Source organism: Nyctibius grandis, chromosome 13, assembly GCF_013368605.1.
Source record: "Nyctibius grandis isolate bNycGra1 chromosome 13, bNycGra1.pri, whole genome shotgun sequence".
Classification (NCBI taxonomy): domain Eukaryota; kingdom Metazoa; phylum Chordata; class Aves; order Nyctibiiformes; family Nyctibiidae; genus Nyctibius; species Nyctibius grandis.
Genome location: NC_090670.1, coordinates 17711255 through 17732335, shown reverse-complemented (window position 1 = coordinate 17732335; position 21081 = coordinate 17711255).

Genomic DNA, 21081 nt, shown 5'->3' with positions numbered 1-21081 from the left:
TACTCTGCATTCAAGTAGGAAATCTATAGTTTACCATTTTAAGACATTCCACGCTCCCCTCCCTCCTCCCCAAGTTAATATCAGGTGCAGCTGCCTCCTTATCTTTTATCTACTGGCCATTACATTGTGGTATATGCTTGTGGATTTTTGTTTTGTGGGGATGATACTTTGCTTTGTGGACATGGAGAGATATAAGGCTGCATTGTGGCTCTGGACCAGAAATGTACAGGGATACGTGCAAAGATGTCAGTAGCTTTTGTGACAGTTTCTCTGGGTGCAGACACAGCACTCAACCAATATGCCTGGCACTTTTCTGCTTTCTCCCAGCACTGGAGAATCTTCCAGAGAGATTTGCGGGGAGGTGATATGATGGGGTGAGGTGTAGCTGTAGTGCTGAGCAGCCACGAGGCAGATTGCATCTTTCCCTAGTGATGCCTTCTGCAGTGAAGGCACAGCATGGTGTCTGGAGTCATCTAGTTCTTAAACCTGCCTGAACAAGGAGTGCATAGCTGTAATGCTGGGGCTGCCATGCAGACTTCAGCTGCAATCTGCTTTTGTAGGAATAAGTAACCTGGCCAGTGAAATTATTACCCAGTCTACGAGTGCCTACAACCCAAGATGGAACAGACAGGCAGGTAGCCATGTCCACTATACGGCATGCAGACAGCAAACCCTGAATTTTGCCTGCCCAGAGAGGACCATGCAGAGCATAATTACAGTCTTTACTCAGTTTGTACTCAGAATTGAAATCCAATTTAGTGATCATATGGTCACTGTTTCTCTTCACCCAGAAGACATTGTATCTCAAATATGAGCAGAGTAATGCTGAGAGCTTGCCTCATACGACTAAGATGAAAAGCTCTTCAACAGAAAAGCAACCTTAGCCCCCTATATAATATATAAAAGTCTAAACAAAACTTTATAGATGACATATTGGCAAAACACTGCCAGAAAGAATTTTTATATGGGTATAAAAATATGCTCAGTGGGTGTAAATTTTATATGCATTTCAAAATCTGAACTTGACAAGTTGATGGGTTTGCAGGGCATATCTATATTCTTTTTTTTCTTAAGGTGATAAAAAATTCAAAAGGTGTAGGCTCAGATAAAAATAAATGTGATCAAATAACGTATTTGATTTAATTTATGAAGCACTACCTGTCCTCCTCCTTTAACAGACTACTCAAGACATGTTAAAATGCTCTAATTCTATGAGTGTATGAGCTTACCGCCTGAGAATGTTAATGTGTTCATTAACATTAAGTGCTGTCCTTGGTTATAAGTGTAGATGGCACTTTTGTACCACTATTTACCTGTGCTTGCTGTTACTCGTTATTCTTTTGCTTCCTTCTCAGCTTTGATGCTGTCCAGTTACAGTTTCTTTACCTTGACAATTCCTGTTAGCAGCTGCTATTGTACGCCCGTGGTGGGGTTGTAAAGAGAGAGCCTTCTCGTATCCTCTCCCTGACCTTTCCACCCCTTTTTGCATAGCACTCTGCTTTTCTTTCAGTTAAAGCCTTGATTCTATAAGAAACATGTCGGAGTACTTATCTTCATTGATGCCTGGTGATCTTTCTACACATTTTGTTACGCTTGTCTGACTGGCGTAAAACATGTCTACCAGACTAAGTGTTATATTTTGGACTGTCCTAGGACAGGTTTCACTGAGAGTCAAAAGCTCCCAAAGCGAAATGATACAGGCTTTCTCGGCCTGCTTAAGTTCATAAACTTTCAACTTTCAGATGTCAAAAGTACATGTGAAATCCACATTCACCGTGCAGTGGCCACAGTATTGGGTATATTAGCGGGCTCAGCAGGTGCTGTATCAGTTTCTTGTCTTTGCTGACACATAAGAGCTCCACTGCAGGAGGAGTGGAGCCAAGGTTTCTTTTTTGTCACCAGATGAAGCACTGGTATTGGGTTAAATAACAGTCTCAGTAAGCAAAATGCTCTTGGATCCTGATAAAGTCTTGTGACCCATGTCAGCATCTCTAGTATGGTCTGTAGAGTGTCCTGGAAATTGGTATCAAGTGCTTGCTTCTGGCTGTAAACACCTCTTTTCTTATCTGGCACTGAAAAATCAGAAGAGGAGACTGTACTAATGGAAGAGTGTCCTTCAACACCAGAACTGCAGATGCAGTGTTAAGTGGACACACAATATTTGTAGCATTTCATAGTAATTAATAATCTCTTTTACACTCCTGTGCTCTGACTTCTTGCTGCTTTGCTGCTCTAAGCCTTCCACATCAAAAATGTTAGTGATCACGTTGCTTGTAATAGTGTATCTGTTCCAGGAAATAATTATGCTTGTTTGGATGGGAATTGACTGATGGCTGAGCAAATTTCAGACTGACAAGGCTTAGCTTTGACCTGGGGGGGGGAACAGAAAAACATCAGGCTGTGCCTTGAACAGCAAAGGGGGTTTGGAAAATGCAATTGTGTTTGCAGAAAGCACCCAGAGTATATAGCCTGGTGTGGCTGCAAGAGAGTCTCACTGTTGAAAAGACTGGGAGTGAGAAATTGCAAATAGGGTGAACACATCGTTTATACCCTCCAGCTAGTACATATCTTGGGACAGATGTTTGATGGAAAGCATTTGCTGGAAACAAGCTGAAATAAACAAACATTATTCGTTCGGAAGGCGATGATGAGAACTATGAAGCTGGTGGAGGGAGCAAGGGTCAGTAAAAGTTAATTTGGAAAACTTATCTTTGCCAAAATGAAACAATTAGAGTATCTAGAGAAAGCATGGCTGTGTTGGAACTAGGAAATATTCTTGGCAGACACGTGATCATATTCTGCGCACTTCTATTTATGAGCAAATACAGAATCTCGCTCTTGGCCTAATGTGGTGTTGAATTATTGAATCTGCTTAGTTAATTCACTTCTAAACAATCTATAAAGTCTAAAAAAGTGATTGGATAGAGTTTAATTCTGCACAGAGTCTGTTTTGAGCAGTTTAGTTGTTTATGTCTAAAGTGCGACTTTTTTAAAGATATTTGCTCTATGTTCCCTATCTTAAGCTATCGACGTCAGTGAGAATCGTGTAACTGATTTAAGGGTGTTAGACCAGGTCTTATATATTTATCTTCAAGACATATCTGTAGACTTTGTTAATAAATTACTTTGCACTTGGATAATCTTAACACTGCAAACTCAATATAGCTTTGGGAGAGGGAGGTGAGTTCTGTTCTGCTTCATGTACAAATGAAACCATGAGTTAAGTACTAATTCTTTATTATTGATTACTCAATACTCATTGGTAGTGATTTTTGTGAAATAGGGTAGAAATACCACTTTCAGGTCCCAGGTTGCATTTATAGTTGATAATTAAAACAAAAGTAAAACAACCACAGCAAAACAGACTTGCAAATTGAACACCTTTTATTTAGAAACCAAAGAAAGGATCCTTCCAATACTAGCTCATTAAATGTACCAGTATTTTAAGAAAGGAATTTAGTTAGTTTTAGTTAGTTTGGAGAACCCATATTTGGTACAAGAATGTGTTCTTGTTATCATACTTATTTCTGAAAAGAAACATCAAATGCCTAATTCTTTCATGTACATCAACATGGTCTCTAAAGATATTCCTGCAGATCGGCACCTGTTATTTTCTGTGTGTTTAAAGAACAAAGATGTCTTAACTGGCTTACTAGAGTTCTTGGCTAGTTTTATATTATCATTTGTAATCACGAGCTACATACATTCAATATCTTGTTGTTTCTACACTTGGCTCCATGCATTCTGGACTGTGAACTGATCTGGAGAATGCCTCAGGATGTGAAAATCTTAGAATAATAACAAAGCTAATTACAGGCTAGAAAGACAATGTGTATTAGAAAAGATTCCACCTTTCCCCTTTATTTTGGCCTGGGTTCACTTTTTTGAGAGAGAGAGGAAAAAAAGGATATGATTAGGCTAAAACCTCCAGGTCAGTAAGTCACCAGTGACACGTTAGATCAACGCATGCTAAATTTAGAATTTTAGTGGAAGTGGAAAAGAACCAGCAGAAACGTTTCTATTTTGTGTGTGTCTGTAAAAGGAAAGAGGTGTTGGAACCTATAGAATAAACCCTGCTTGTAGGCATCTGCTGAGAGGAGTATTGAAATTTTGAATGCTGGAGTATTTAATGGGAAACCTAATCTGAAGACACTAGAATAGGGTAGAGCCTGTTACAGCACAGAAGTGTTGAAGAGCAGGGAGGGAGGCATGTAGAATATGAATGACATGACCAGTGTGTTCCTTAGGTATATGATATATTGTAGGCTGTTAAAGAAGGAGGAGGAGACAGATCTCAACAGTAGGGAAATGAGTGCTGCTTTCAAGACTTCACAATAAGTTATTTTTGGCATCAGGCTGCAGAAAGTGAAATTCTCTGAAAGGTAAAACTTTGAGCTTGGCTGATAAAACTGATCAAAGGAGATGGACACATTTAAAACTGGGACATGGAAATTATTAGTCAGAAGGGCAAGAACATGTTTTCCCTCCTTTTGACCCAGTTCCACAGAAGAAAGCTCCCAGTAATGTGCAGAGGTGGCTTGTCTACTGTACCTCCAAGAGAGCACGATTTCAAAAGAAGGCTTGCTTGGGCTTAAAGTGCATTTTTCTTTGTGCATTGAGTTCAAAGCAAGCCTGAAATTGCAAGGAGAACTCAAAGCCATTGTGGTTTCATCTCATTTTTACGCAGAGCCCATTGAGGTTTGCGTGATTTAATCCTAAAGCTGTAAATCTGGGTAGGTTCACACAGAACTTAGTAAAAGGTTATTTGAAAGAATTGCAAACTCCAGAGATGTCAGAGAACTTTGGCTGAGCTTGTTACTTGCAAGTGATGGAACAGGAGGTCAGGGGACTTTTCCAGGATTTTCAAAGTTGCTGGGAAAATTTTTCATAGCTCTGCTTCTATTAACACCATGGCCAGCTGCATCATAGGTTCGTGCATGGGGTCAAAGTACTTGTGCTGAATTCATAGTAGGGGACATTCATGAATATCGTTATCTAAAAGTGCCCTTGATTTCAAAGAGGAGAATAAAAACAAGGCAAAATTGCTAAGCATAGAGTTGTTCTTATAATGGTGGTTGTAAACTGAAAAAAGGAGGAGGGGGGGGAGTGGAGCGAGTATTTGCACACAAAGTAGTTGAGTAAGAGTTTGCCTAGATCAGTATCCTTGGTTTCTGGCTGGGGCTGTAATGTCACTACCTTGATACATTTCCTTGAGCTCTCCTTTTTCTGCTGTGACTGCCATATAGTGGCAGCTGCTTGTTTCCCAGTTTATATCACGTGATCTGTGAAATGTTTTTAAATGCCTGCAATGCAGTGCTCATGCTTAGCTCATATTCTGATTAAGTGAAACTTTTTCTCTTGCTCCACAGTAGCCATGACAATTCCTCTAGCAGAAAAGAAACTGTTAGATGATTAAATCCCTCTTGGGGTTCAATGTGTTTCCCTCTAACAAGCTCCCCATCTCTTTCCCCTCCCTCCTAGCACTTCTCAGTCTTCAAATCAGCAGCAAGCCCTGATTTGTGCTGTTTGGATTGGGAACCTGCTGTTCCATGTCTCCCATCCCTTCCTTGAGAGCTGTTGAGAGCATCAGCCCAAGCAAGTGTGGTCAGTGTCATTCCCTACCTCCATGCCACAGGACTCAGTGTTGTGTCTATTAACTACGTGCTCATTTATAGTTATGGAGTATTTCAAAGTTGAAATAGATGTTTCCTTACTGATTAGGTGCATGGATGTACTGGGACCATGTGGAGAAATGCTTGCTTTGGTCAATGACTGCATTTTCCTCCCTCCTCCACAGAAAAATAAGGAGAAAATAATTTTGAAAATAATTATTTTGTCTTAGAATTATTTTTTTCTTTAGAACAACAGTGTTAAATACACGTTTAATATTCTGTGCCGAGGGGGAAGTATTTTATATAGCTTACTCAATTTTAATAAATATATTTACCTCTTACCTTAATAACACTATTGTGGCTTTAAGTAGTCTGTGTCAAACACCTTTAAAAAGGTTACATCAGTTGGAAAACCAGGATAAATCTTTAGGAAACAGGCACAAAGCTGAGGTGTCAGAATTGCTTACTGTTTCTGAAAATCTTGGCCAAACCTGTCCCCAAATATAGACATGGAGCTGAGGCAGAAGTGTATGTTTCTTGGGGATAATTTTTGCCTTTAATGACTAAAATAGCTGTTCCAGAAATAGTCATACATTTTGGATCATTATCTTTTAATCAAGCTTGTGTGCTACACCGCTAGAAAATTACCACCTACTGAAACAGAGCTACAGAAATATCTTGAGTGTCTTATTAAGTTCTTTCAGCCTTTAAAAATAACCTTTTAAATGATTGAGATTTTGCTCCCAGTCATGCTGGTATCAGTCTTGGATAACAATATGGATGTCGATACAATTACATCAGCTTGACACTGGTGTCAATGATGTCAAAATCTGTCTTAATATCCAAGACTTTCTACCTCAAAAGCCAAATAGATTGTTTCAAAATCTCAGTTATAACTCTGCTGAATTCCACTTTCTACATAAAATCTTTCATTACCTTTTAAAATCTATGGGACCTTGTTATAGTAATGGCAAGAGCCTTTCCTTTACGCTCATAATCAGTATTGATTATAATGTGAGATGAAGAGTCCTCTGGTAGAATAACATTACTGTCTGATTTAATAAGATAATTGCTATCTTTATTCATAAATATTGTGTTTTATTGCTTTCTGTTAGCATGGCACATGTGGGATTCATAATTTATTTCAATTACACCAGTCATCAGAGAAGCTAGTGAAATGTGATATTAGCAATGCTGCTTTTACTGTACCGCCATAGATTTTCTGGAAATGAACAGGCCCATCATCTATGCGACAAGAGCTCTTTTCCAGTCTTTAAAAAGCACCTGGTGTATGTGCTGTTCAGGTCTAAATAGGAAAGGAAAATTAATCTGGATGGCTTAGGACACTTTCAACCTGAGTACCAGGAATTTGAGATAAAAGGAAGGGATGAAGGAGGGAGAAGAGAAATGGGGAATTGAAAGAAAGTAGACAGGAGAGAAGAAGAAAGGTGAGAGGAGTCTCAGAGGTGAGGAAGAGAATAAAGGCTAAGAAAGAGAGAGGGGGTGAAGTGCTACAGAAGCAGTAGGAGAACTACAAATGCATTTTCTATGCAAAAACCACCTTTGGCTGGACAAAAGGACTGGTAGGCAATAATGAACAGATGAGAAGAAAAAGCTGTTTTTCCTCTGATTCCTACATTTGTGGGCTCATTGAAAATGTCCGCTAATTTACACTTCTCAAGAAATGCAATGCTCCCAAGCTTTATGCAGCTTTATTTCACACCCTCCTACCACAGCCCATAGTCTCTGAGCCATACTCTCCCCCTCATCAGACCTCAGAACTCATGAAGCCCAGGCTGAATAATAATGGACTTGCTGGTGCCTTTCAGATCTATTTTGAGGTCCTCTGGATTTTGCTGGGACACAGACTGAAGTCCTTTCCTTTGACTTGGGCTTGTGGCAGGATCAAAAGTGGCAGTTATGGATCCATGGTTTGTTAGCAGTGACTGTGGGAAGAGGCCAGATATCGAGTACCCAGAGTTTGCAGGAGACTTCTTTAGGGGCTACTCTTGGAAGAAAAGTAGAGGAAAATCAGGGTCATTTCAACGCAGGAAAGAGGGATATTGTTAGAAGTGGTGTTTCTAACATGTGCTTAGGGGATGTTGCAGAGAACCAGCCGCTCCAGGACTCCTCTCCCCTCTCTCTCTTCTTCTGAAGGGCAAAGCCTCTTGGACTCTGCGTCTGGGTTTTGGTGGAATGTCTGATGAGTCTCTTCCTTCTTTCCTGCATGCAGCTTGGCAACTCTCCTTCTTAGCCCTGACATGTTGTTTTTCAATGGCAATTATAGCAGTAATAGTAATTTGCATGGACAGTAACATCAGGAATATTTGCTTCTGTCCATGCTCTAGTCATTTTGCAATCTTGGGAAGTTTTGAGGTGGCCAGCCAGCTTTTCAGAGCTCCTGATTAACAGAACCTCAGAGCACCAACAGGGGAGAACTTGTAGAAACTCTAGTAACTTTTTGTGATGCTATAACAGATTACACTGCTAAAAACATGTTTTTCAGGTGGAGTGTGATGCATACTTGGCATTATACAGCTTTCAAGAAACCTAATGTAATGCCCACTGTCTTTTATTATTTATTAAAGAGATTTAGTTTTTTACTGTGCTGGAAAAGACTGCTTTGTTACTCTCTGAAGTTCAGGCAGGTCAGGAGAGAATATTGGGAGTTGAACTTTTCAACCTGGTGGCCCCTGCTGTCATGGCAGGCAGCAGTCTAACAGGAACACAAGTTCAGCAATACAGAGTAATAATGAAAAATGTAGCTTTGCAACTTTTCTCTGTCAATAACAAAGCTCATCTCTTTGTGCCAGCAAGACATTGCATGCAGCACACATTTCAAATTCAGTTAATCTCAAAATAATTCAAAAATCAAAGAGCTTATTCAACCATCAAGACATACCAAATTGACTCACTGTGTATTCATGGAGGGGATAGCAGAGAGAAAAAGAATTCAATATCAGAATCAGTAAAAGCAGCACTAGTTTTTGTTCGGTCAAAATTGTTTTTAGACCACATGAGCACACTGTGAATACTAAAAGAGGTTCCGAAAGAATATTTTGCGATTGCGTTGTTTGCATTACTCATCTAGGAATAAAATTCACCAAGGTGGCAGTTGTACATATGTGCCACATGCTCTTTCTGCCTCACTGCAAGAACTTCCGTATTTTTAACACTATTTCAGGGCTGCATATGCATATGCTGTCACCACACACCTGACGTTCAAATCCAGTGCCAAAGAGCACGTGCACACGCAGCTGATGGGCTAAGAGGTTTTGCTGTGTTGTTAGCATTTGCTTACCTAGTTTCAATGTTTCCTGTTTCAAATGTTACATGGAGAACAATTCACAACACGTCGTTAGAAATCGAATTGCTGCTGCCAAGTTAATATGTATTTGTGACAGGGCACCTGCTAGAGACAGACAGTGCCTGTCGTGGGTGGAGGTATATGAACGGCAGTTTCTTGTTAAGTAAAAGAATGTGTTTACCTGTGACGCATGTCAGGATGCAGGGCTGCGCCTTGGATTAACAGCATGGTCCCATGGACACCAGTGCTGCTCTGTGCCACTCAGCAGAGAGCGAGCGGGGTCAGCCTGTGGTTCAGGTCACTGAGATTAGGACCAAGAGCTATGGGAATTGGGAGGCGACAAAATAGAGGAGCCTGTCCTTGCAGCTGAGCACAGGGAATACCTGGGAGCCCAAGGGGCACCCTTGGTTGTGCTGCTTGCTTAACGGTCAGCTTAGGCTGAGCTGTTGTAGGATACATGAATCGAAGGCTCCCCTCACTGCTACACCTAACACTTTTTCTGAGCAATAATAGATTATTCGGCAATAAATTGCTCTCATCTCTTAGGCTCTAAATTTATGTCATTCCCATTTTATCTTTTTTTATGCATCTTAGAAGTTTTCCAGACACTGAACGCTGAATTGCTGCAGACACGCAACCTAGTTCCACTATTCTCCTGCATGAAGTGTGAAGGACTTTTATTCTTGAAACTTGTAGACAGCTGAATAAACTAATTTATTTCACCTGTTAGTTATGGAGGCTTTGTTTGTCTTTGCACAGCCGAGTGTAATCCAATATAAGTCAATTACAGACCCCTCTTTTAATTGTCAGTCAAACAGTGAAGACAGTAACAGTCATGAAACACTTACCTTCATTCAATAGGGAGGTGTGCCAGCACCAAGGTAAAAGGCGTGATGTGACATGAGATGACTTCAGTTTCCATGGAGACTTCGCCAGGGTGATGCTTTCAGAATTGGGGTCACATGATAAGAATTTAACCAGCTAACAGCCAAATAATGAAAAAACCCTACAAACCTCATTGGATTTCTGTGTAACCTGGAAAGACGATTCTTTTTTCCTTGACATATTTCATGCAATAATTCATTACTGAACAGCAGGGCTGCTGCGGGATAAAGATTCTAAGCATCTGCTTGGAGCAGGAGCTCTTGGGTCATGCGACTGTTTGAATAAACTATTTCAACTAGCTTCTAGCTACTCAGTAGCAGGGGAAAAAAGTTTGGGAATACCACTTAATTGTACTGTTAAAGAGGAATAGTGTTTTAAGAAAAGGTAGGTGGGATCCCACTTCTCTGTCCTGTCTGTGTCAGTGACCAAATATCAAGAGTTACAGGGAAAATGTATTTTTTCTCTCCTGGTGTCCAGGAGTCACATTTTCACTAGTCTGCAGATATCTGGAAACTGCTCTGGAAGTATCACGTTCCTTGCACATCTTGGTATTATCTATTTCCACTACGCATGAGATCTTTAGTTCCTTTCTGAATTGAGGTCAGCAATGGCATGTCATGGCAGAGGGAGCCTGGAGGTAGGGCTCTTAAGCCAGTTTGCACTGTATAACTGTCCCATAACCCTGACTTTGATGCATTTTAGCAAGATTTATGCAGTGTCCCCACCTGAAAGACTTTTTCTTACCTTATAATACATAAAATCACCTAAAATGTCATCAGGCTTCTCCTGTCTTCCCAGGCATCTCTGCTGCAGATTTCTCAACTTCCTGCCAGTCCATGGAGTTGTGATAAACCAGGTCACACCCATGAGGGAGAACAAAAGATAAAAGTAGATTACAAGAGCATATTTGCTGTTGAACTCTTGCTTTGGTTGTTCCCTGTATGTGAGTGGTGCTATATGTTCTTTATGTTATCATCAATTATTTATCTTCCTTTGGCAGCATGCCATTCTTCCACCCGCTTTCAAGTGATTGATGTGGTGAAGTAATGAGAGATGTCACACCACGCACCAGCACTCCTCAGCTTAACTAGGGGGGCATGAGTGAACAATGTATGCTTTAGCTTTTACACATTTTTTTCAACAACATAGATGGGGTCGCTTACTTTCCTTCCTTGTTCATAAAGAGTCTGGCCCACAGAGCTGGCTAGTCCGCTTGTCTACCTCACGTGGGCTGCATGTGACATGGAAAAGCTTAACCAAGCGAGGGCTGATGTCTCCACTAGCTCAATTTTCTCTCTTTTCACTGTTTGAAAAGAGTTCATCAGCAAAGCAGGGGTAGGCTGGCTTCTGGACTGCTTGCTCACACAGTAACAAGAGCTCCAGGAAGTATTGTCAGGTCCCTGCCCCCCTGCCTACTAATAAAATAAAAGCCAGTAAAACTCTTAACAGCCTTTTGTGCTGTATGTGGGCATCAATTATGGAGGATTACAGTTGCTGCTATTGACAAACTGAAGCAAATTAAAATCTGCTACTGATTGTTCCAGCTCTTTGGTGAGTGAAGAGGACAAAGGCTGGTGCTTCTCTTGGTTTCTGAAAGTAACGTGGAGGAATAACCCCAAAAATCAGGACAAAGCATTAACGGAAGGGAAAACGGCTCAGTGTTCATTCTCTGGTGATCGGCTCTGCAAAGTTGCATCTTTCTTTTCTGCTTTAAGCTCAAAGTTACAGACTTTTTCTGTTTGATACTGTCAACTACAATTGCTTGCAATCAAACCTTTTAGCTGTCTAGCTGGATCCATTTATTTTTAATGTAAAAGACATAGGCAATTTACAGCAAATAGTAATGGAAATGTATTATAAATGTTAGAGGTTCTGAGCAGGCAATATGTTACAAAACTTTATGTACCCATTTTACACATGCATAGCTCTCTTCAGTTGTAATGAAAAGGCCTAGTTAACATTATTTCTTACATCTTCATTCTCATTAATGCTTTTTACATGTCCCAGCACGCTCTAGTTCACAGCTGCCACATTAGAAATACATACACTCTTACATAACATAAGGAGATATCTATAGATTCTGTAAAACTTTCTTATTACAGAAGGTTACTGATTACCTTGCAGAAGTGAAGTTTGGTGTGCCAGCTTACAGAAGTGTTGGGGAAGAGATGATTCATACCAAAGCCTTGAGCATTTATCCAAGTATTCTAATTTGTGCCATCCAGAAAGGATGAAACCTCTAACTATATTAGTAAAAATTCATTGAAAATCTCAAGATTTTAATGTTGATAATCTGGTTTGGTTCGGAACTTGTGGCTATTGCTCTTTCTGAAACATTAGATCAAATATATGAATATTTCAAATTTCATATGACTTTGTGCTAAATTCCCAGCTAGTGTAAGGGCCAAAGCAGGTCTTACGTTAGCTGTGGAAATCCAGTCTCTCACGCCTACAACAGGGAACACAGCATGCTTTCTCCTGAAAGAAGGCTTAGCTCAGATTTGTTGCTCTAGGTTCTGCTAAAAGTTTAAAGTTTGTAACAAAATCCATCATCTGCTCCTCGCTGCTGAGTGTGATGGAAATCCCTTCCTTTCTGTAATGATCTGTGTAATTTGGAGTGCACAGGTGCATGTGATGCTCTTTATTGGCTGCATGGAAAGAGCAGACTGGAAGGCTCTACTAATGTTCTTCAAACACATTGTCCTTTGAGGTAGGTGGTTGGAAGTTTAGGTAGTTGACTAGAATTATGTGCAGATCTGAAGAATATGGATTTATTATATTGCTTATTGTGTTTTGATATCTGTTTCTCATATTTTCAGAAAAAATACCTCCCATCACTCGTGCCAGGCAGGCCCAGGTGAATGACCTGAGCAGCTCTAGTGCTGGTGTCCCAGACACGCTGAGCTACACTTGACCTTTGTGAACCCAAGTTTGGGCTGAGCAGAAGCACAGTGTGGAAACGAGTGTGTGGAAAAAGTGATAATGGAGGATGTCCAAAGCAGATACATTTTCTCTGACACATATTTCCCAATTTCCTCTGCTCATTCCCCAGCAGACATCCTCAGGAGTTGGTTGTTGCAGTGTAAAGAGGTTCTCTGAAGAAGAAAAGTTTCTAGTATGGCTGGGCTGTTTAAATAAAACCACTCATTTCCATCCTATTTAGGTATCTAAACACATTTACCCTCTTTCTTGAGCAGAGGTCTATAACTGGAGCTATGTTGGCTAATCCCAGACTAGAATGTGAGTTCCTGAACACTGAGAGCACAAATCTCTACAGTTTACATGAGAGTTTAGCAGAAATTATTTCTGATACCTGAGTGGATTAGGAGCTGTGGCCCACTGACTTCCAATGAGGTTTGGGTACATGGGGTACATGTCAGATAGACATGTCTGAAAATTCTGATCTTAGTGCTGTTACCAAAAAGATACATGGCCCTTTTTGTAGACAGCGAACCCGAATTTGCATCTGTTGATCTTTTCAAAAGAATGATGATTTATATGCTGTTAGCACTGATGAAATTACAGTGCTAAAAGCCTTTTTTTAAAAAAGGAGAAAATTTCTTTCCAAAAAAGGAAAAAAGGAGAAAATTTCTTTCCAAATAACTCTTTTGGGGTAGAACCTGTGGCTTTCCATTACCACTGTTGGGAGGAATTTTGAAAGAAAAAAAACCAGCAGTGAAGGGTAGAAGAATTTCTTCAGAAATGGGAAATAGGAAGCGAGGCAGAGACTTTGTCTGTGTTTATGAAGACAAGCAATTGCAATGAATATCTGTGAATCCTTTTGCATTTAGAAATAATTCCAGCATATATAAATCCCCCCAGAGGTGTTTTTCTAATTAAAAATGACTGACTTCATAATCGATAACTTATTTGATCAAACCCACTTTTCCATTCACCAATTCACCATTCACCAATTTGAAAGAAAAAAAACCAGCAGTGAAGGGTAGAAGAATTTCTTCAGAAATGGGAAATAGGAAGCGAGGCAGAGACTTTGTCTGTGTTTATGAAGACAAGCAATTGCAATGAATATCTGTGAATCCTTTTGCATTTAGAAATCATTCCAGCATATATAAATCCCCCCAGAGGTGTTTTTCTAATTAAAAATGACTGACTTCATAATCGATAACTTATTTGATCAAACCCACTTTTTCATTCACCAATTCACCAGAAACAAATGCTTTGCTTGCCAAAATTATTCACCAAATGGGTGAGGTAAATAATTCTCCATGTGTTCTTTGGTTGTGAGCGGTTTGCTATAAACCACTTTCACTGAAAACTAGAAGATGTATTTGTTTTGAGTTAATGGACAAATCCCATAATATTTGTTTCTACACTTAAGACTGGATCTAGTTATGAGGTCACACGTCCGTATGCCAGTGTTGTTCTGATTTTACCAGAATTTTCAAAGGTATCAAGGCCAAGGAAAAAAGGTTCACAGAAGTTTGCTGAATCTTTTAGCAACTAGGCAGTTAAGCATAAAATGTCTCCAATGTGACAGACAGTTAAATGATAAAATACTGTTCCAGTAACTACTGAAGACAGGAAATATTATGTGAAAGGGGCAGGAAGTGTTTCAAAGGGCACTTGATAATAAAGGGTCTGCAAGTGTTACTTGTAAGTGATTTATTGATTTGTTCAGTGTAGCATGCGAGACTGTACTGATTTATACAAAGCACATACAAGAGCCATGTCATTACAAACTGCAAACCAATCTTTAAAATTAGTTACTGTCCAGTAGGTTTTGGAAGGATATACCTGTCCTGCTGCCACCCAACCCGGAGCACAGTGATTAGTTGAAGATGAAAGTTGATGTAAGTAGATCAAAACTCAATATATTAGGTCAAGTATTTTTAACACAGATTTATGAACCAGGATTTTGGTTTGTTTTGTGTTCTCTTGGGAAAGAAAAATTGAAGTACTCCAAGGATTTTCATTTCAATACCTGGAACTTTCTTCACTTTTCTAATGGCATTTCCCTTTCTCTCTGCTTTCTCTAGTCTATCCAAGCTCCTCTTTTTTCATCTGCTCTTGGGGTGCCAGTACACTGTAAGCTGTATATCTTAATGGTGTCTTCACTAGTCCCCAGGCATGGGTATTAGTCTTTATTTCAAGATGCAAAACCTGCTTTTTGGTTCTTGATGTCCCATGTTCTGTCCTAACTGATAACCAAGATCAGCATTACTATAGATACATCTGTATCTATCTATCTATCTATCTATATATATATATATACAGTTTTCTAATGATAAAATTCCATCTGAGTGGTATAGTGTACATATAATAAACTACCTGAGCATCTATCACTTGCAAAGGATGGGAAATTGAGACCTCTGAAGAACTGATTCTGCAAGACATAAAGACCTTCAACTTCAGAAGAAAGTCTGTTGCCCTGGGAATGGTTGCTAGGGCAAAGAAGTGCCTTTTGGCACCAGTTTCTGATCTTTAAAAGCAAAACTCTCATGACATGAAATGAAATCTTGTGGCTTATGTGTTTCTTAAAAGAAGCCCAAGACCTGTACTGTTTCATATTTCTCCAATATAAAAGCTTTCGCTTGTCAATTCTTGATGATCTGAAAATCCTTTGAGCCCTTAGCACTCACCAAGGAAATTACAAGGACCTGGGCTACACTAGTAAACACATGGCGCTCTCAGATGTGTGTGCCGTGATCTGTGCAACCAACGCAGAGCTGGAGCCCAGCTCCCAAATGAGGCTGTTCAGCGAGCGGCAGCACGGCCGAGTGCAGAGAAAAGACAGCAGTTTTGTTCATTATTATTTGCATTCCCGCAGTGCCCACAAGCCCAGCCTTGGGCTATGAAGGATAGAGTGTGCTGTGCGCTGCACTAACACTGAACAGACAACACGGTGTTGTAAGATGAGACAAAAGAGGTTACTAAAGACAGAGGAGCACAAAGAAACAGCATGATGACAGTAGCTGGCATGCTATGTCTCAGCACACAGCTGTCCAAGGTTGGTCATTCCGTAGCTGTAACAGCAAGGAAATCTTTGTGGAGAGAGTTGAGGGACTGTAATAAGTAACTTTGGAGATGTTCAAAGTGAGTTGCTTCCTAGCATGAAGGAGACAGTGGCAGAGAGGATGAAGCTGCTTTTGTATTTTTGTAGCAAGTGGATGCTGAAGGTGGAAGTCACTGGTTTCAAGAGGAGCGACAGCCTGTTCCACAGTGCAGAATGAGAAATGACAAGGCAGGGACAGGCAAGGAAAAGCTTAGAAAATGAAGATGATTTTTGTTTGATGCAACATAAAAGAAAGAGCCAAAAGAGGACAGATAGGACAGCTGATGTGGTCAAAGTGACAGGGTAGGAAAATCATCTTTTCGGAAGCATTGCAAATGGATGCGAGCAGGGCCAGAATTGCATTTGTCAAACCTGGGAAAAAAGATGTTGTTTTAATAAAGACAAAAGGTGCTGGGAACCCAGAGTGAGCTTTTCCAGTGTGATCTGATAAGAAAAGCCATATCTGAATTTGTAATGTAGAAAGCATCTGCAGGATTTACACATAAGCTGGATTTGGGGACAGAGAAAAGGATCTGAATTGAAGGTTATCCCAGGTTATGGATTGCAGCAAGTGGCACTGTACTGTCAGCAGTGACTGAGCAAAGAAGGGGAAAAAGATTTGAGAAGTCTTGCTATGTTAAGCTTAAACTAATGACCAGATATCTCTGAAAAGATTTTGATTCAGACAGGGTACGTTGGAGCAGGGTGATACTTCTGTGAGTTGCTAGGATAAAAATATAAATTGAATATATGTTTTCAAATCAGCTCTGGGCAGCTAAAGTTGACAGTTCCTCTCTCACAGGAGAAGGAGGAGAAAGCATTTGGGATTCACTAGTGGAAAAATTGAGCTGGAAAACATGCCACAGTCCACATTGTTCATGGCAGGTCACCAGCTATGGGGTGGTTTGGTGGGGCTCACGTAATATAGAGAATGATGACTATGGAGTGGCTGTGGATACCTCCATGCTTTTGCAGTTGCAAAGGGTAGTTAGTTAGTTGGTCTGTTGCTGCCTTAATGAATATAGATGCTGGTTGTAGAAGCAATTCAAAGTCCTGTTTTATCCTTGGGGAGAGGAGAAGGCTCTGTGTATTTGGCAATGTATTTTTCTTGCTGTATCAATTTTTCATCTGCCTGTTGAATATAATTGCCGAGCCCAATGTGTATGTTGTTTCCTCTTTGGCTTTGTATATATAATTTTAATTTGTGTCATAGGCTCAGATTGTTATCCGTTCTTTGTTTTCAGCATATTAATAAGAAACAGGAGGGCAGAGGAAATGAGAATATTTTAGGTCTAGTGCCTTCAATTTAGTAGTCTGTGTGCACTTCATTAGCTGAAGCTTTTTAACAAAGTGTGGGTTGTCTTGTTTTTTAATACAGTCTGAATTCCGGAAAGCCCCCTAGGTAAAATACATGCTGTTCTTCTGTGGTGCTGGCTTCTGTGCTGCAAAATTCCTATGGCCTCCACTGGAATAACGCTCCTAGGTTGTACGAGACAGATACGAGCCCACACTGGTGCAGCAGCTGAACACAGCCGTGGCATTCAGCAGGGAGCACAGGTTAAATTTTCAACGCAGGTACCAGGATGGAGCGTAGCAGGTACGGTGCTCTCCGAGGCCGTTGGCAAGCTCCAGGGAAGGGGCTGCTGTGCAGCAGGCGCTACCTGTAGCAACCCAGCTGTGACTGCTTGCAGTGACATGGGGAAAATGAGGGGAAGGGCAAGGCTGAAGGGACATTAATTAACTTTGTTATCACCCAAGTTTATATTTTCATTGCAGCTGACCTTGGTGAGGCATTTTCTGGGTTGGTGGACTACCTGAACGGCACTGAGCCTAGGCTTTCTGAGCTTGCAGAACCACAGGTGGTAGAAAACCAAATTCTGGTCATTGATCCCTGCTACACTCTGGCCCTACTTTATCCGTTGCTCTCTGTTTTGCTAGGAGTGGTATAAAGCCTGCTATTAAGCTACCTAAAGTTGGAGTCACCGTTGCTCATGAGCTATCGTTTGATTACCATTTTAGTTGCCCCACAAAACCCATATTTGTTGTTCTCTGGGATACTGGAAAGATATGACCAGTGCTGTTGCAGGAGGATGCCATGCTGTTAATTCATTTCTGTTATGTACCAGCTGGGCTATCAGAATCTGGGTCTTCTTGACTTTTCATGTTAGAGCTCATCTGCAATCCTGCTGCTGGCATTCAAACTGTTACGTATTATTGCGCTGTTTGGAAGCTGTTCACATTGCCTTGCAGTATGCTGGGATAATTCTAAGATGCCTCTAGGCACACTGAAGTTCCCAGGCTGGCTTTTGCCACAGTGAAAGTATCTTCATGAGTTACAAAGATGCATCTACATTAAAATTGTAGTTCACATCAGGAGCTGGCTTCTGAAATGAGTCTCCCAATAATCCCCAGTTACTGCATGCTTTGATTTGCTTCACAGAACAGTCTTGGAGAGCAAAGAGGCTACGTTATTTTGTGATACAATTCAACTGGGAGATGACACTTGTGTGGTTTGATGGGTGTCATTGCCAAAATAATTGCTCCTGTAGGTTTTTTTTTTTCAGTGAATACAGACTTTATACATTATCTTAGCTGCACGGTGTTATTTAGGGACAAGTTGCCTTTATTGGTTTTGTATTGTATTACTGGCAGTAGTTTGTCCCATCTCTACCCAGTCAGCTGCAAACAGAATTTTGCTGTACTTTATAAATGGTCTCCTAGTTTATGCTTAGACTCCGTGCTAGATTTCAGCCAGAAGAAGGTATCACCTTTGCAAGCATTAGAAGGTGAAAGCAGATAATGAACAAAGACTTCCTGCCATGTTAAGTCCCACTGGGTACTGCAGTGATGGTCCATATCACTGGAGCACTGGAGCATCTGACATCTGTGAGGAAGAAACCAGGATAACCAATTTTCTGGCATGGAGAACAAAGTACCGTGGGACCATACGACGTGTTCAGGATCACAGGGGCAGACCGTATCAACACAGGGAATTAAGTCTGAGCCCAAGATAGTGCCTTAAATCACTAGACTGTAGTTCCATTTTTCTTGTTTTCTCAATGGGAATGAATGAGGAGAAAAATGGGGAGGAAAACAAACAGATCACTGGCTGTGCCCTTATGTCACTGTGTTTCAAGTATCTGCAGTTGCCTGTGTTGTCTGTCTTTGCCTCTGCCTTAGCAATTTGCATAGTATTTTGTTCTGTAATTTTAAGGACCTTTACCCCACATTAGGCTAAATTAAGATGCCACGGCACCCAAACTGCTTGCTGTACCTGCGTATGAGACAGTTTTCCCTAGGGGAAAAGTTCTCTGTTGCAGTAAACACTTTTTCTGAAACACACTTACTGCTGTTTCTTAAAACTGTGTGGTAACAAACAGCTTTACCTTAATGTGTAGCAAAACAACAGCAGCAGAATTTTGGAAAGAAGCCTTCCATATTAGAGTTGCTGGAACTTCTACTGTGTCTGGATACAACAGGTGTAAAGCTGACCACCTCCAAATCACTTGCCACTTGCTTTGATGTTTTTATCATTCATGGAATGAGATGTGTCTTATGTGACCAGATAGTGTGTTTGCTCTTGTTGTGCATAACTTTCAGATTTAAAATATGTGACAAATTATGTTCCTCCCACAAATTTGTGGAGAAATAATTATTTTCACCTGGGCAGATTCTAGTGTTAAGGAGCAACCAGTCCATTTGGGAGTTACATTTATACACTGATCAGTTATAATGCTAAAATTAACAGAAATTGATAGGCTCCCAGTTACCTGCTCCCTATGAAAAAAACAAATACAGTCTCACAAGGTATTACTGCAATCAGTAAGAATCTAACATTGCTATGTAGGGAAAAGTCACCTCATCATCATTTTTTCCAACCAGCTCCTCTTTGCAAATAGGCTAATGCTTTCAGAGTTGTTATGAAGCATATTTATGTACTCCCATTTTCTGTGCACGAATTCAAAAAACAGATAAGAGAAAAAATCCTAATTTAAAGTATAATTTATGATGAATTTTTGGCACTGCAAAAGTTGTCACAGAAAAACTAGAATATTGGAGTTTCTAGTTTTCTAGACATTCATTTCACAATTCTGATGTCTGCTGTGGCAATGGAGTTTAACTGCAGGACTTCTCTTCCTTCTGAAAATGCTAATTGGATTTTCATCAGGATGTTCATGAGTAAAAGATGGTGCTACACAGTGAGACTTTTTTTTTAAGTAGTTCTGCTTAATGAATTGTATAAAAATCTTCTATTGTTCTGTCAAAATAGAAGTAATGTGCTTACTCTATTTCCTGCTGTGATCAACAAATCTGGTAATTTAAATCTAAATGTGCCATAATCTTGAACACCGGGAGGATTAAAAAAAATCATAAGGAAAACACCCACATTTACATTTAATAGATGGCCTTTTGAGCTCATTTTCAGTTTAGTGCTGTCCTTCCTTGCTGAAAACAAAAACAAATTTCCTGAAAATAATATCAAAACAGCAAAAGTGCATCAATTAAGCCACAAGATTCAACGGGGCATATTTTAATGGGCCATTAAGCCTGGCGTGTATTGTGAAGTACCGAGGTAAAGGGTGGATTACTTAAAGTACCCACAAAATATATTAATGATTAATTAAGACATGCCATGTAAACAAATGGTCATATTATAACTAAGCGGCCTGATTGTACAATCATTTTTAGTGGTGTATTAAAGGAGGAAATCTACAAACAGCAAGTTAAGAATTGGGTCCAGCCTGTTAAAATGAAGACTAAAGTTATTTTAAAAACCTGAAATACATCATATGTACAATTTTTCCCAGTAATATTCCTCCATGATTAAGGGAAGTAAATGTGTTGAGCGAATAATTTTCAAAAGCAGTAATTTGATTAAGTGCCTGGCAATGTGGCTTTTTCAAAGCATTTGTGTCTGAAGAGGCAGGTCCTGATCTCCAGTACATGGACTTTAAGAATAAGAGGAGCCCTATGACTCCTGTGTCTGACTTCATGCAGTGGTGAAGGATACTTTCCACGGATCTGCTCTTCATACTGTGAGCCTGGGTAACTCCCTGCAGCTTGTTTTCTATCAGGTTCTGGATGGATTGCAATGTTCACGAAGCCTGCTTATTTTGGAAGTTTCAAAAATCTCAGAATTTTTTAGAAATGCCAGTACTAGGTGTCACAGGATGGCTCTTGGCATGGTGGTGTTACTGTGCAAGGTTGAGGGTAGCCTCACAGGACAGCAGCTGACTGCTCTCTTCAAATGTGGAGCTGTACTA